Here is a 16,559-nt window from a genome sequence, read left to right on the forward strand (position 1 = left end):
TACAGCCCTTTCGGAGGCACAATATACACTACATGCGTGTGTGTACACGCCCCAATTTGCTACCGGAAGGTCTGCTGAAGCTCCCACCCTGTGCAAGGAAGGACTGGAAGATGGAAGAAGTAGGTGAGACCTCCGAGTGCTGGGAGTCTCCCCTCGGAAGACCTGGGGACTTTCCAAACAAAGGAGACGACGCCCTCGGTGGGATAAAAGCGGCAGAGTTCCCATCGAATGCTCCTTCTCGGGAGGAAGTCGGGGCTGCGGAAAGGAGGAGGGGGAACTGGAAGAGCCCCCTCGTGCCCGTCGGGGACCTTCAGAGCTAAAGGACTAAACGGAGACGCTGCGCAGTTCCTTTTTTAAAAACTCCCCATGCCACCCCCAAATAAGCCACGTGCCACTTAGTGCCTTTCCTCGCCCTAATTCAGGGTCGTCGGCCGGCTTCCTTCAGCTCGGCTCAGCCTTGAATCGTTTTCCTCCCCTCTATACCCATTCTGAGCCTACGAATTACGGAGCGCTTCCGTGTGAACCACGTAAGGGAGGGATCCCCTTTTTCTGTCTTCCAATCTACCACCTAGTTAATCAGGGACTACATACGTTCTGTTTTTGTTTCAACGGACTGAACAGGGCTATCCCTAGAAACACACATCTTATGTTGCACTTTTGGGTACCGTGTCTTATCCTTGGGCCTGACGTTGAAATCGGCTCCAATGGATTGATCAATGTTCTCAAACTGGCATCTCTAAAAGCCAACGGAGACAAGGGTGTTGGAAGGGGAGATTGCCACTTTGCCTGCCGGCGGGCAGCCCTAAATCTCCAGAGAGCCGAGCCCCACGGATAGACGCTTTGCCCCTTTACGTGGGGGTAATTTTTTTTTTAAACTCAGCAGATATGAGACCGCTCCAGAGTCGCTCTCGAAGGCCGGAACTATCCAAGCACCTCAGGAGGCCGGCCCGGCGAGACCCCGGCGCTAAGGGCAAACGGCAGAAGCCGCCGCCCTCACGTCAAGGCATCCGAGGCCTTTTGCCAACGGGGCTACAGCTGCTTCCAACAGTTACACGCCTGGAGTCTGAAGGCAGGGAGTGGAAATGAAATGACACGTTTCAAACAAAGCAGCGAATGCCGAGAGAAAGGGATATAAAGCGCCGTCCAGACAAGGATTAGAATCAAATCAAACCAGAGGGCATAGGGCACCAGAAACTGGTGAACGAAGCTGGAGGAAAGAGTGGAGAGACGGAAAGGGAGCTGGAGGGCGGGAGGCCGGCTTCGTCTATGCAGGAAGCAGTCGGTGCAAGCAAGGCTGGGTCGTTTGAAACGGTAAAAAAAGAGAGAAAACCTGGCCTGCAGACGGTGGGGGTGGGGTGCATCTGAGGACGAAAGCGAACAGGAGGACCCGACGATTAGGACTTTCCTCACTGCTGAAGCTAAAGGAGGCACTGGAAAGAAACAGGCTTTCGAAATTCTGGACATTTCTAGGTAGGCAGAGGCGCTGAACGCTCTCAGTCACCTTGAACGTTAACTTCCTTTGAAGCCAGGGGCAGTTCCTTAGGCAGCTCCTATCTTGCCGGAGGTCCCAGGGGCGACCGAGCGAACTTCCACGTGGTGGACCCCCGTCGGTGAAACATTCCCGTTCAAGAACGCAGCGAAGTGACCGCTGTGCGAGGGACCTGCTCCAGCGCCCGCCACAGGGAAGGAATCTCCTGGCCGCGAGGAACGAGGGAGACTCCCGCCCAGCCTGACGGCTCTGCAGCAACCGCTCGTCCCGCGCCCCAGGCCCTTCCTCGCCCGGCGCTAGAGACAGGCGGACACTCGGTCCTCCCGCCGGGGAGTCCGAGGCCCGCGTCCCATCCGTCCCCGCCCGGCTGAAGGCTGGGAGAGAAAAGGCTCCGCGCCCCGCCCTCCAGGAACGCTTACCGGGCCCTTTCGCCTGCGGCACCGGCGCACATCTGGCAGCTGGCAGTCCCGTCGCCCTCGGAAGGCCTGGTCAGCACACGCTGCACGTGAGAAGAGGTCCCAGTCCTGTCGGGAGCAGGGGATTACAGTCCGAAGGGGCACCCCAAGGAGCCCCCTCAAGCTCGGTGCTGCGGGAGCGGCTGGGCGCGGCGCGGCGCGGCCGGGTGACTGCTCCTGCGGCTCGGAGAGAGCTGGCTTTTTTCTCGGGAAGGCACCCGGCTCCCGTTCCGGCACTCGCCCCGCCCAAGCCAACTCCGCTGCCCGCCAGGCTGCCAGAGGAACCGGGCAAACTCCTTTCCTGGCGGGCTCCTTGGCCCTCCTGCCAGCCCAGCCCAGCCTGGCCGGGAGAAATGCTCGCCCCCCCTGCTCTCGGGGAGGTTCTGGAGCTGATCAGGGAATATGCAAATAGAGGCTGCTTCAATCGAAACCTTCGATCCGGAAGTGGTGGCGGCGGGTGCGAAGGGACTGCCAGCCTTCCGCGCCCAGGCCTGCCGGGACCCCTGGTTGGCCCCCTCCTCCCTCCAGCTGGTAAGTCGGGGTGTGTGTGTGTGTGGGGGGGAAGGTTTATGAAACGCTGGGCGGAGAGGACCCCGGCAGCGCTTGGCCGACGGACCGTTCCCTGCCCTTCCCTCCTGACGCTTCGGCAGCTGAACGTGTGCCCGAGTGACGCTTTCTCCAGCCCGGGTCGATCGGGGGTGGGGCGGGGGTGGGGTGGCAGCTGCTGCTGCGGAGAAGGCGAGGGGCGCCGCCGCCTCCGCCGCCGCCGCCGGGTCAAGGCAGTCCGGCCGCCGCTTTGTTGTCCAGGGGCAGGGCAGAGGCTGCGACAGCGCGGGCCGGGAAAGAAAGAAGGTAATGCGCCGGGTCCCGAGTCCCCTTCCGTTGGGGTGAGCCTGGAGGGGAATGAGATGGAGGCCCCCTGCCCTGCCCTGCCCTGTCCGCCAACGAGACCTTTGCCCCTTCCCCTCCCCTCCCCTCCCCTCCCTCCCGGAGACCTGCCAGGGCTGACCTTTCCCGGCTTTTGTCTCCGGCGGCCAGGAGCCAATGACCGGCCAGCTGCTGCCCTGACCTCCGACCCTTCTCGGATCCCCCCAGTCAAGACAAAGGCTGGGAACGGGGAGAGCACGTGCCGCGGCGGCGGGGGGGGCGCCTGCCCGGGGAGGGAAGAGGGGGGCCCCTTGGCCCGGCCGTCCTGCCGGGCTCTGGGCTTTCCTCCAGGCTCTTTCCTGCCTCCGGAATCCGGGGACCAGGCCGGAGAGCGAGGCCGGGGCGGGCGGACGGCCCAGGTGGGGAAGGGGTCGAAAGAAAAGGCCTTTGCCCAGCCTCCCAAGGGAGCGTCCGGAGGACTCGGGGAGGGAGGGTTTCGTCCCTTTAAAAGTGAGTTTTAAAAGGATGCAGTCAGAGCTCCCCCACCGCCGCCGCCGCCTTTGCACAGGTGGCCACTTCTTCCTCTCGGTCCTCTTGCCGGCGGGCGAAGACCTGCTTATGCAGACCTGCTTGAGGCACCGGACAGGCTGCTCAAGACTAAGATTCTGACAGATCCGCCGCGCGTCGCCCTTTTAATATCTTTTAGCTTTGTTGTTTTTGTGTCGCTCTTACATTAATATTCTTGTTTCTCGGCACTGCCGGTGCCTTAGGACGGACCAACGGGCAGGACGAAAAATGAGGAGTCGCGTCCGAAAAGTGTGCAGGTGAGATGACGTCTGCTTCCTCCTCCTCCTCCTCCTCCTTGCAGGAATCCCAGCCGGACAGACCCGGAGCGACGCAGGCAGGGAGGGCAGCCGACGGAACCACCGCGCCGCAGCGGGAGCGTTGCCCGGGCGCAGCCGCAGGGGACCGAGCCGGATTCGCTTCCTCTTAGCTCCGGCGCAGACCGTGGCGGCCGGAGGGTCTCCGAAAGCTGCGCCCCGCCTTTTCCTTCCCCGGGCACCGGTGCGTTCTAGGAGCCTCACCGACCCGGCCAAGGCGAGGAAGGGCGGACGGGCGGCGGGGGAGCTGCCGCCGACCTGTCCATTTGGAGAGAAGGGCTCGGTGCCCTTCCTGCTGGACGCGGCCCGAGGCTTCGGCCGCGGAGGCGTCGCAAGACCTGGGGGGAACCGGGATGCTAAGGCTGCGCCCCCGAGATTTCTCGCGGAAGACGGGTGCCAGTCCTTACGACGAGGGGGAGGCTTGGGCCGAGTCTCTCTGCCGGACGCGGGGAAAGATCGCCTCCAGGAGAGGCCTCCTCGGACACGGTGAGGCCCGCTGCCCAGGGGCTTGAAGGCTCTCTCTCTCTCTCCCTGGCGAAACTGGCGCGCGTGCACGCACCACCCCCCAGCGCGCGCACTTGGCTTCCTCCCGCGCCGGAGGGAAAACGAAGGGGCTCCCCTCGTTCCGAAGGCAGGCGGCGGGTGAAGGGAGAGGAGGGCGAGGGCGGGAAGAGTCTGCGTGCCATCCCAGGGCCAGCGGGACACACGTCATACTCCCCGCCGCCGTGCCCACGTCCTGCTGGGCGACGAGGCGTCCTCCAGCCCTTGGCCTCGGGCCGTGAAATGTCCGGGGCTGGCTGAGCCAGGCGGCTGCCCCTCAGCGGGCGAGGGGGGCGGGCTGGCGGGCGAGGCACTGCCCATCACGGCCGGTGGGCACTCCTGGGAAACGCAAGGACCGCGGGAGTTTCCCACCGTAGGAGAAGCCAACCTTCCTAGTAACCTAGTAGTAACGTTTGTTTTAATTTGAACCTCTGTCGGGTTTATTGCTCTCGGGCAGCGAAAGACATATAGGGTGAATCAAGATTGTAAAAGTCCCGTAGCGAACCTTATAAGGTGGTTCGTGAAGACTTGGTTCCAGTCTATGCCCTCATTCAAATGGCCCAGGGCTGCTCTGCAGAACAGAACAGAACAGAACAGCAGGGGCGGCTTTAAAAGCTGACGGAGGAGTCGCGCTGCTGTTTACTCTGCTAAGAAAGGGCTCTCCAGAGAGGCTTCCGGGTCTCTATCCCATTTCGCCCCAGAAGAGTGTGGCCAGGGACAGGGATCTCTGATCAGCCAACCACCAGGAATGGAGACTCTTGCTTGCAAGGGACAGGAAGGGAGCTTAAAACAGAAGACTTTCTGGGAGGGGGCGGGGGGCGGGGGGGGCGCCCGCCGGCAGGGTGTTTGAAAAGAGGGGACGAACTTCTGCTGAAAGGGTAAAAACCGGACACAGGCCTGCTGGGATGCCCAGAGACACGTGTTTCTGTGTGAGAGAGAAAGGGAGAAGGGAAGAGAAGAATCCTGAGGTTAGCGTAGTGTTTGGTCCTCCAACCCAGGCAGGTTTTGGAAGTGCATGCACACATGTATGCACACAGATTCAGATTCTTATGTTCTTCCTCCTTTTCCCACTCTTTGTAGAAAAAATATATATAATTTGAAAAAAAAATACATGTATTTTTGCAAGCCACTTCACTGCTCTAAGGATAATTGCCACCACTGAAATTTTAGGCAGTTGCTGTCGGAAGATTCACAGTCCAAGAGACAAGAAGAGAAAGGAACAGGCAGGGAAGGGGCAAGTGCTGGAGCAGGCGCTCCCCCTGGGCTGAGGGACAGACGGGGGGGAGGGGGCAGGGCCAGCTTGGTCTCCCTCTAGTCCTTTCTGGGAGCCTTTCGGCCCGTTCCTGGGCTTGGCCTCCTGGCCAGAGACGAAGGCCAGGGCAGGCCTCTGCCGATGCAAGAAAAGCTCTGGGCACCTTCATCCTTCCGTGGTGAGACCCACTGGCCTGCAAATGCCAGGTGTCTCTCTGGTTATGTCCTTACACCTCCCCGTTTTTCCTTGCTGTCCTTCAACCCTTCCTTTAACAAGAAAATCCAACCCGTAATCCCAAAGTGGAAATAAATACATGAACTTAATAAAACGTTATTTTATATTTAAAATAAACACAAACCCCTTTCTTGAGAAATTTTCAGTTCTGGCAATGGCAGGTATCACATGGGTTTGTTTAAGCTGATAAAGGCCCCCTCCGTGCTTTATTAAACATTTGGCCACACCCCTTGTTTTAGGGACCAAGGTCCTAATTCCCCTCTCCAAGTGCTCCTTGATCACATGGGCTGTTGGTGCTGAGCGTTGCCCCGGTGACTGCGGGTGGGGTCACAGACCTCTGCCTTCAGCCGTGGGGCTGCCTTGGGGAACGCAGGTGGCTGGTTTCCGTTGTGACCTCTTTCTGAGTTTAGGGATGCTTCAGTGGCTGCTTCTCCAGGGAAGTGATGCAGAATCAGTGAGTCCCCAGAGGCTAGATTAAAACATCCCAAATCTCTCACAGAACGAGGCTTCTGGGAGCTGAAGTTCAACAGTAGTCAGGGAACCGACTTAGAGGCCATGATGTGCTTCTGTCTTCACCTGACCAAGTGGCAGGAAGTTCCAGGGACCACTGCTTCAGAGCCTTGAAACTTCACAGAGTCACTAACATCTTTTTCATGAAGGCCTCCTCCTCTCTCTCCAATCTCTTGGTACAACCTTGGCCTTCCTGCTTCCTCTGAGTCGTCAGTAGGTAGCTTTGAACGGGACTTAGGCTGAAGAAGAAAAGGTAGCTCTGTGTCAGTCTGGGGAGTGGACTACCAGTCAAGATTGGCACCTGGCCAATGTTGGGCCCTTCCTGTTCTGTTTTCCTCCATCTTCTGCCAAAAAGGAGGGGAGGGAGAGATCAATCGCTTCTGAGAGTTCATTTGCCCCTAGATGGAAGGTGAGAAACTATTTGATATTCAGCTGGCAGAACATGCTAGGACAAAAAAAAGAAAAAAGAAAAAAAAGGAGGCATGCAAGCATCATGAAACGAAAGGGGCAGACCCACACAATGAAAACAGCCATTCTTTCAACGATGTGGAGAAAGCTTCTTGGATATGAGGTTCATTAGAAAATATTCTATCAATTGAGAGTGAGTAGTAAGAATAATTAAGTACTTCTTGTCAACAAAAATGGTCTTAAATGCCTATCTGTCTAATGGCCCCCGAGGGTGCCTTTGTTCCGAATGGGCTAAAAAAACCTTTAGCAGCAAAATAAGCAGGTTATCTGAATCAATAGAACTAGAGGACTCAATTGATGACAAGAACCCTGTTCTTTAATTATTAACCCTTCCACATATGACAGAAGCTACACGGTGGCATTCTAAAGTGCCCAATGAAGAGAAGGGTTCCCAGGGTTCAGAGGTCGCAGGGGCTTGGACCCTTTCCTTGGCTTCCCAGAGCTCCTTGGGTTGGGGGCAGCCTGGACCGTGGACCGTGGACAGGTGGGTATGTCACAGGTGATGTTCTGCAGGTTTTCCAGATCCTGTCTCCTTCCTTACTTTATGGCTTCTAACTCCAGAACAGGAGTTATGTGGGAGGATTACAGAATAATAGTAACAGTAAAGAAGCACGTGACATTGTAAACACTCTGTTCTAGACGCACTAGCCCCTGGAATGCTCTGCGAGGTGTTCACTGTTCCACAAATTACTATATCTACCCCTCCGAAAAAAATATAACATTATAACATTCAACTCCAATAGCTTATCAATTTCCCATGCATATTTGATTTTTCCCTTAGACAAGTCGTGGCCGGCGAATGCTTGACATCAGTTGCCCTTAACTAATTCCAGCAGTTTGCAGACATCAGTGAAAGTGTGCTGAAGGCGTTCAGGGATGGTGACGCTTCCCTTCCACCCTTTAATCTCCAGGAGAATTTTAAGAAGGTGGGAAGGGAAAGTGTTCCAGGGCCAGGGAAAGGGGTGCAGTAGTGGGGCCGGAAGATCTCGCGTTCTCCCTGCCACCACCTTCGCAACCCCTCCATGAAGAGAATGCAGGCTTAAGGGTCTGGGCTGGACAAAGGATGGCCCAACTAGGATCCTTGACCCACGCCCCCTCCTCCTAGAAGGCATAAAGTCAAGCCAGAGCCGAGGATACCTCTTCTGCACCAGGCCCTGTGGAGACCAAGCCAAGAGACACCTCCTTGTGCCACTAGGAGCCTTTGAAGGAAATACAGAAGGTGCTGTAGCCCCCAAAATAGGCAGCCTGGGTTGATTTCCTTTAGAATGGATAGGTTTGTTCTCCTTGCAGTCCAGGGGACTCTCAAGAGCCCATAAAACTGCTGACGATCAACTCCAAGATTAGCTGCACCAGTGTGCACATTCACACACTCATGCACACTCATGCATACATGCATGCACATACAAGAAACCCAACCTACAGGGAGGCCTGCTGGATCCTAGCCAGCCTTTCCATGTACATTTGGTTCCTCCTCAAGGCACCATTTCTCTCTGGACCCATTAGGCATCCTTCAGTCTCGAAAGACTATGGTAACATGCTCTGTATGAAGGACTTGGAACAGCATCTAGTGTGGCTGAGGAGGCCAATTCAAGAGTGAAAATCCCTTCCACACTGAAGACAAATCCAATCTGTCCCCTGTCCAGCTCCCTGATTCTGCTGCTTTTGTGACTTCCTCTTTGCCTCGGCCTGCTGGACAAGGGTCTCTTCAAATTGGGAGAGGCCCTGCTGCACCGCCTGCCTCCGGGCTGAACGCTCAGATGTCAGGGTTTCCCATCTGTTGAGGTCCATTCCTAAGGCCTTCAAATCCCACTTGCAGATGTCCTTGTATCACAGCTGTGGTCTCCCTCTGGGGCGATTTCCCTGCACTAATTCTCCATACAGGAGATCTTTTGGAATCCGACCATCAGCCATTCTCATGACATGCCCAAGCCAACGTAGACGTTGCTGTTTCAATAATGTATATATATTAAAAATTCCAGCTCGTTCTAGGACTACTCTGTTTGGAACGTTGTCCTCCCAGGTGATACCAAAAATCCGTCGGAGGCAATGCATATGGAACGTGTTCAGCTTTTTCTCCTGCCGTGCACAAAGGGTCCAGGACTCACTGCAGTACAGGAGTGTGCTCAGGACACAGGCTCTGTAGACCTGGATCTTGGCATGTGTCATCAGCTTCTTATTGAGCCATACTCCCTCTCTCACCCATTCAGCTAATGGAACCAAGTCTGAAATGTCCCTCTCTCACCTTTCCTCTTTTTAAGAGTATCTTTGGCTAATCATAGCACATCATTCACTTCAAGAGACCAACAATATTTGCTATTGATTGGAGGTGGTATTGACCTTTCAAATGCACACTTGGGTTTAGAGAACTCCTAGAGGCTAAGGTTGGGAGTGATTTCACCAATTTAGTTTCACATGTCCGATTAAAACACAAACCAACCACAAGCCCGTTCATGACTGAGCCTATTGACCAGTGGCTACCTTCCAAGTTCCAGCAAGTGGGGACAGAGACCAAATGCCATGGCCTGTTGAACCACACGAGGATCCTCCTCCCTTTCTACTACTGATGTTCCCACCACCACTAAAATAAAATGCTGTAGAAAGATTTGTCTGTCTGCTTTCAAAATTCCATGCTTTCATTCCTATCAACATAAATATAACAGAAACTGGATTCTCAGCAAGGTCATATGGATCTTTCCTGAGTTCTTCTTGCAACTCCAGCTATGTGCCGGCCTGTCTGTTTTTCCATCTGGCCTTTCCTGATGCCGATGGACATGAGCTGCCAGTCCACGACAGCAGAAAAGATGCCTGTCATCATAACAATGGTGCTGATTCAGTTCTCTCTGTGGAGGAGTCCTTCTTGCCAGAGCAAAAACGAGTTAAGGATCAAGCACCTCAAGAAAACTCTGATTGGTTTAAATATGTTTGTACAAATTTGAATAGAAACTGTGTTTCAGAGAGGGACAAAATTCACACACCAAGAACCATACAAAATGGCAGCAACATTTCCCTTCTTGTCCCTTGATGGAATCATTAGAATGATGCAGTTGGAAGGGGCCTATAAGGCCATTGAGTCCAACCAGCTGCTCTGTCATAAGACAAGGGAGACTGAAAAGTGAGTGCATTTCAGTTGCCTTGTGGGCTGGGGTCAGATGGCAAGATGATAGGAGGAGGGGGAGGAGGAGGGATAGTCTCCTGTGCTCTGTGCATGTGGATTGCTTGCTTCATGATTTCTACATCCACCATCACCAAGAAGCTACTTGGAGACACCAAGAAAAGTCTCTTCTGCCCCTGTTTTTGAGAAATGTAGATAAATAATGCAACTTACTTAAAATGAGCTTCAATATTCGTACAAACTGCAGAGTGAAGAAAAATCAATGTCCTATCGACTGTCAGAGCTGATCACATTTTTTTTTTGCCCCTCGTGGTTGGTGAAATCCATGCAGCAATTACAGAGGCTGGCTGGCAGCACAGACAATTGGGCTTTCAGCTCCAGTGTTAACCCAGAGTTTGCCACTTGAATACAGATATAGATTGCCAGGAGTCAACCATGTCTGATTTGAACTGCAGGAGGGATCCTGCTCCTTCTCCATGCTGTCTTGGCAGAAAACGACTTCAAGTTGACTAGAAATTTCTAAACATTTCTTCAAGAAAGCAAAGAGCTTAATCCACACCAGAAGCTGGTGCACTTTAGAATGCCACCGTGTAGCTTCTGTCATATGTGGAAGGGTTAATATGGCTTCTCAGACCTACAACCTACAAAATGGCAAAAGGGATTAAACAAAGGAAAAGGCCAGCAGGGTCGTTCATACTGTGCAAGAGTTTGCATGTCACGAGGACGGATTCAGGCAAACTCCCTCCAGCAGAGATGGTCAGCAAGGGCTTGCCCATCATCTGGCCTGCCAGATGGTTTGGGTAGCCCCTGCAACATGAGGGCAGCTAGGGATCAATGGGGTCAGACGGAGCAGCCCTTGGACCTTTCCTGTGGTGCTTTTTTGGCCTGGGTGGTGCCCTTTCTTGGATGGCTTCTGGTGGTTGCAAATGCCTACCAGCAACCATTAGGTTCTTCCTCCAGATTGCACACTTGCTGTAGGATCAGGTGATAACTATTTCTGACAAGGAGGTGGTATAAAAGGATCTGAATCGCTTTCAGATCTTATGGCTTCCTATGATGTCATTCATTCTCTTTGTGTGAGATGTTACAACAAGGTGACAGCTTCACCATGGCCCCTGTCCTATTCCCTAACTCTAACCCCGTTCGATTTCTGCTCTTCTCAACACTGGAGGCCACTTGCAGTCCCAACCTCTGGCACTGGCCTGTCTCTCGCTCCTTCCCTTTGCCACAAAGGAGAGTGTTGAGGCAGACGGCACCTCCCTACAGATGGCCTGTGGAGTAAGAGGCTGAAGCCATCCCTAGAGGCCAAGGGCTACTCCCCAAGAAAGAGGGTTGCCTTGTGCCAAGCCTGTTGTGTCTGTGTGGAATCAGCAATACTTCTGCACGGACCCCGGAAGCAAAGCAACCCACGCGGATGCCTCTAGGCTTCCTTTCTTTCATTTCCACCTGGCCATTTGTTGGAGGCTTCGGCTACTCTCTTCTGTGCTGAGAGGCACCAGAACCAACAAGAGCCACCCATGGGGACTCTCAGCTTGCTTATTCTCCAGCCATCTCATGTTGCCTCATGCCGCACACTGCCTTTCATGTTCATGTAACTCGTAGTCCTTGTTTCTCCTTTGGCAAGCAGAGAACCTCTGGCAGAAAGCAATCATCACTGAACGGCTGCCACCTCTACTGGACTGAGAAGGTAAGGCTCACATCACACTCCAAGAAGAGGCCTGTCCCATCAAAGAGGAATTGTTGAAGTACCAAAGCAAGCTCTCCCCACTGAGTCCAGAAAAGTTAAGCTTTGGCTGGATTGTACCCCAGATGATGTTCACCACTTTGAATGAGTGCAGAATGTAGATGTCTTAGTGGCAAGTTTAGTTCCTTGACCAAATACAAATAATAAGATTAAATAGCAACCATGACACGTCCTCTTGTAAAACACAGGTGGTATTTTATCTTCACTGTAATGGTATTTACATTTGAGATAAATGTTTCTTCAGTAGAAAAAACAGGGAGGCTCTCAAATAACTGTGTTTTGGGGAGCAGGGGAACAAAACTATGGCGTGTCTGTTCCAAAGCTTCCTACAAAAAAGGGCAGGAACAAAGTCCACCCCCACCCCCACCCCACCACCGAAGCGCCTGGTTGAATTTTCACTTAATTTAATTTCATAGGAAACCACAGATGGTGCTACTAAACAGCTAAAGGTTAAAAGGGGCACTTTGCAAACTGAAAGAGAACTTATAAAATGTGTCATTCGAGCAAATGGGATAAAATGTTTTTACTGTAAAGGCTGTAGTTTACACCTCATTTCCTATGGGCTCAAAATTTCTGTCTCAAGACTCCTGGGAAAAATATTTCCCAAAAGGGTTCAAAAAAATCACCACTTGTCCCTTCAGAGAAGAGAGAAGACTGGAGCTCAGGATTGTCAGAATCTACATTGTCACAAGAATATTAACATGGAAATGGAACACTTCTAAGATGTGTGATGCTGTGCTTCACCAGAATTGCTCCTGGAAGATGGACATTGTTTGTCAAATGTAGTGCCTTGGGGATTTCCCCTCAGGGATGATGACCTGCTGGGAACTCTGTTGATTCAGAAAGGGGATGGAGGGAGGGAAGAAGGAAGGTGCTGAAGGCACAGGAAGAACAGTGCCCTGTTTTTAGAAGGGAGTCCTGGTCCATATATTTGAGAAGGTCCCTTTTCGATAGAGGCTGTCACCTCTTGTTATGAAAGGTCAAGAGACGGACAGTAGAGAGCTAGAGCTCAGCTGATCGGGGCAAAAAAGCTGCAGGTGGCAGACCATGCAACCACAATATTTGACCTCTGGGGATTTGTGAATAAATGTGGGTTCAATAAGGGAAAATGTAAAGCACACTCAGAGTTGACCAAGCATTGAAAATATGTCAAAACTGGCAATGCCTGGGATTTGATGTATGGGATAAGGTGTCCATGCAACAAGCAAGACATAAACAAGACCAATCGTAGGGAAAGCCCCAACTGCTGGAGGGGAGCAGCAGCAGCAGCAGCAGCAGCAGCAGCAGCAGCAGGGTGTTGGGGTGGGTGGACCTTTGCCCACCTCAGGACCAACCTTGCACCCTCAAAGCTAGCTTGCTGACTGCCATGACAAGGGAAGAACCTGTCCCACAAGCACTTTTGAGCTGAACTTCCGATGCCGGTCCTGTTAGCAGAAAATCAGCCCCACAAACAGTGAGTCTCCACTTTGCCCTCTTGGCTAAGTGGGCAGGGGCACAGCTCTCCCCTGCATTAAGACCTTGCCCACTCCTCAGCAGCTTCAGAGTTTTAGTCTTTATTTATCAGCCTGTATAATCTGGTTATCTCTCATTAGTGCAAAGCTGATTATTTTATCTTTCTAAATGTGACAACCAAAAGTTCAACTAAGCTGAAGGGCAATTAGCTGCTTTCATGAGCCATCTTAAGCACCCTTGTATGCAGAGTCTGATTGTGATCAGCCACCTCAGAGGCAGGGGGTGGTGGATGGAGGGACTTTGTGGTTTATGGGCTCCTCTTAGAGGACAGCTGTTGCCCAGGCAGGTGGCTGGCAAGCAGAATGGCTAGCAGGCAGGCAGGCAGGCAGGCAGGCAAGGGGAGCTAAGTCTGAGATCCACACAAGAGATCCAGGCAGGTCAACAGAGCAGCCAAAGGACCAAGGGCTCATCCCTCGTGATCCAGTGCAATCAAGAGGCCATCACCAGGTCCCTAACCTTTCTGCAGAAACCTTCCAGAGAAGTCCACAGCCTCCTGCAGAGGAACCAGATTCTTCCTTCTGGTGCTGAGTCGCTCTGACACATGAGGTGTCCCTCCCTGTGTTCAATTCTTTGTGCCACTTGAGCTGTTCGTGGGCAAGGCAGGTGGCTATGGGGAGAAACTGGGCTCTGGACTGGACTGGACTGGACTGGACTGGAAGTCCAGCAATGAGCAGACCGCTCTTCCGCTCCTCACTGCCCTGCTCCTGCCTCTTTACTCCCCCCACCTCTGTGCTGAGGCCTCACGGATCCAGTGACAAAATCCTGAACCCAGAGTAGGTCTTTGGACTGAGCGTGCCATTCCAGCTGCTGCTTGTGCAGCCCCACTTGGCCCCCTTTGTTCCCAGCTGCTCTGCTGACCTCCGGCTGGTGACCTTTTTGGCCTTTGTCCCTGGGGTGTGGCTCTGTCATGGGGACAGGCTGCGCCCTCCTTCCCACCCTTGGAGAAAGGACCGATAGCAGTGGAGGAGCATTTCAAGAGATGTCAAAACGGAGAGGAATGTGAGTCCCCTGCTGTGCTTCTCTAGGATTCCGAAGGCAGGGCCAGCTCAGGTGCCAGCCAAGGGCAGCTCTTCCATGCTTGCCATGTGTGAAGAGCTCCTTGTGCCTCTTTGGCCCACAGATACAACAAACCAAGGGCAGCCCCTGCCCCCAGTCCACCCCCACCCCCTGGATGGGGCAGGCCGATGGCAGAGAAACCCAGCACCCCTCACCACTTGTCTGTTGTCACCCCTACTTTGGAAGCCAAGCCAAGAGAAAGTGGCAGCTGCATCTTCATGGCTCAACGGAAGGGGGGGGGGAGGCAAGTGCTCTGCAGGCCAGTGTTTTCTGTTTTCCTTCTGCATTTCCAGAGCTGTTCCTAGACCTTTGGAAGTCAGGTGCCGGGGTGAGGCCAGCTCCTGGTGTGTGGGAGCAGTCCCAGTTTCCTTGGCCAGCTTCCAGATAGGCCAAGATAGGCAATGCACCTGGTTTCTAAGCCTTCCTTTGCTGTACAGGCCTGGTTTTCCTCCTGTCGTTCCTGCAGCCTCCTGGCTTTTTTGCAAAGTGCCTTTATTCGGCATCCCGCACAACATGTTCCATGACTGCTTCCATTGGCTTCCTGATATCTTTTGCTTACCTTCACAGCAAAACATTTTGCAAATGACAAGCCTCAAATCTATTATTACACCTTCTATTTTGAGGGCATGGAAGTGCCTAAAACAGCAAGCTCAGTGTTTTTGAAGGCTTTCTGTGGCCAGCGTGGTGAGCGTGGTAACATTTCATCTGCCCACAAAGTCCGTCCTCCCTCCCTCCCTCCCAACTGCCCTCATAGCTTTGTAACAGCAGGAAGGAAGAGGGCCACAGCCTCCTGGTGCTCCGTTGCCTTCTGCCTCTGCAGGGACTCAGCCAGGGAGAGCATAGCCAGCAGCCTGTGCCAGGGAAGGAGGAGGGCACCCATTGGCACTTTGGTTTGTCTGTCCAGGAAGGGACCATCCGGGGGGGTGCAGGGGGGGGAAAGAAGAAGAGTTCCTCTGCTGTCATGCACACCTGGCCACTACCACCCCCTTGAAGAGTCCTAGGGAGGAATGTGAAGACGTGCACTGCCCCTGAGCATCCTCTGTAGCCAAATGGAGAGAGGGATGTCCTCCTGGCTTTTAATGATGTAAAATTTCTGAATTGATTTCTGGCATTGTATAACACAGTTGGAATGAACTAAAGGGAGTTCAGCGCACCCACACCTCCTTCCCTCCATTGTTGCATAATTCATCATCTGCTGTAATACGATACCCTTCACCTAAAGACTTTACACATACTCATTATGGTTAACACCAAAGCTGTGACTGTGGATTCATTATGCCCTAATGCACCCATGATGCCAGAGTTCCCTCAAACCTTAAGAAGCTGGTCTAAGCGTGGTCCGTGCCAGAAGCCTCCTCCCTTCCCTGGAGAGGAGCTGTAGTCCCCCTCCCCCTCTTCTCTCCACTTCCTTCAGAGAAGGCTCTGGAGTGAGACAGAGAGACATGCTTCTGCCTTCTTCTCCCATATAGCTCTAACCCTCACCCTTTGACTCTCCAGGGACTAAAGAAGCAACAGCAACATCATCATCAGGTAGCTCCCAGAGCTGGAAGCACCTCTTTCAGCCCAACCAGAGGACACCCTTTTGACTCCAGGCACCTAAACTATGAATGAACCACAACAGGTGCTTTAGATCAGTGGTCCCCAACCTTGGGCCACCAGATGTTTTTGGACTTCAACTCCCAGAAATTCTGGCCAGGAGAGGTGGTGGTGAAAGCTTCTGGGAGTTGTAGTCCAAGAATATCTGGAGGCCCAAGATTGGGGAGCACTGATTTAGATCATATGGAATAAGGACCTATTGCTTTAAGAAACATCGGCTGAATTAGAGGCCTGCTGACTCAGAAGTCCTCTGAAATTCCCAAGACATTCTTTCCTTGTTCCATCTGTTTCCGTGGAATTACAGTCTATTTCCTAAGGTAAAGGTAAAGGTAAAGGTTCCCCTTGACAATTTTTGTCCAGTCGTGTTCGACTCCAGGGGGCGGTGCTCATCCCTGTTTCCAAGCCGTAGAGCCAGCGTTTTGTCCGAAGACAATATTCCGTGGTCACATGGCCAGTGCGACTTAGACACGGAACGCTGTTACCTTCCCACCGAGATTGTCCCTATTTATCTACTTGCATTTGCATGCTTTCGAACCGCTAGGTTGGCGGGAGCTGGGACAAGCGACGGGAGCTCACTCCGTTGCGTGGATTCGATCTTACAACTGCTGGTCTTCTGACCCTGCAGCACAGGCTTCTGCGGTTTAGCCCACAGCGCCACCACGTCCCTTTGTCTATTTCCTACTTTGCAGTAAAAGGCAGTTTCAGCCACTGTTACCACAGGCATTTTAGACCCTGCAGGGACTGGGCAAGCTGTCTTCTGAGACCAGCAGAGCTTACATGGTGGTCACTGAGAGATTCTGGTTTTACTCTCACCACCTTCTGTTCTGAACCAACAATAATCAA

Source organism: Pogona vitticeps, chromosome 12, assembly GCF_051106095.1.
Source record: "Pogona vitticeps strain Pit_001003342236 chromosome 12, PviZW2.1, whole genome shotgun sequence".
Classification (NCBI taxonomy): Eukaryota; Metazoa; Chordata; class Lepidosauria; order Squamata; family Agamidae; genus Pogona; species Pogona vitticeps.